Source organism: Mandrillus leucophaeus, unplaced genomic scaffold (assembly GCF_000951045.1).
Source record: "Mandrillus leucophaeus isolate KB7577 unplaced genomic scaffold, Mleu.le_1.0 Scaffold124, whole genome shotgun sequence".
Classification (NCBI taxonomy): Eukaryota; Metazoa; Chordata; class Mammalia; order Primates; family Cercopithecidae; genus Mandrillus; species Mandrillus leucophaeus.
Window position 1 is genome coordinate 2,138,897 of NW_012100765.1, and position 925 is coordinate 2,139,821.

Consider the following 925-nt stretch of genomic DNA (forward strand, 5'->3'; position numbering starts at 1 on the left):
GTGTGACCTGTGTAAAGACGGTAAAGAACTTCGGTGTAAGACAACTCTGTGAGCCCTTGAGGACTTTATTAAAAGTTGATTTGCTCTTTCCCCAGATCTTTCAGTGTCAACTGTGTAGTAGGCACTGAGTATTCACAGACCAGTCTGTTCTTGTAGAGCTTATGGTCTGGTGGGAGAGGCAGATAAATAAAAGCAAATACATATTTACAAATCATGGCAAGTGCTAGGAAGGAAACAGAAATGTAAGTGCTCAAGGGGGCCAGTGGTAGCAGGAAGAGGAGGGCAGAATCCTGTTCAATACCATGAGTGGAAGAGGACACTGAAGTGGAGACCTAACGAGTGAGAAATCGGCCGGGCGTGGTGGCGCACGCCTGTAATCTCAGCACTTTGGGAGGCCAAGGTGAGCAGATCACCTGAGTTCAGAAGTTTGAGACCAGCCTGACCAACAAGGAGAAACCCTGTCTCTATTAAAAATACAAAATTAACCAGGCATGTTATCCCAGCCTGTTATCCCAGCTACTTGGGAGGCTGAGGCAGGAGAATCGCTTGAACCTGGGAGGCGGAGGTTGTGCTGAGCCTAGACTACACCATTGCACTCCAGCCTGGGCAAAAAGAGAGAAACTCTGTCTCAAATAAAATAAAATAAAAAGTAAAATAAGAGTGAGAAATAGCAGTCATACAAAGAACTGGGAGAAGAGCATTCCAGGTACTAGGAAGAGCATATGCAGAGGCTCTGGGGCAGGAAATGCTTTGTTTGCTTGAGGAGCTGAAAGCAGGGCCGTGGGGCTCAGCAATCGTGAGCAAGAAGGAAGGTGTAGAAGTGTGGAGAGCCCGGCCGGGCGCAGTGGCTCAAGCCTGTAATCCCAGCACTTTGGGAGGCCGAGACGGGTGGATCACGAGGTCAGGAGATCGAGACCATCCTGGC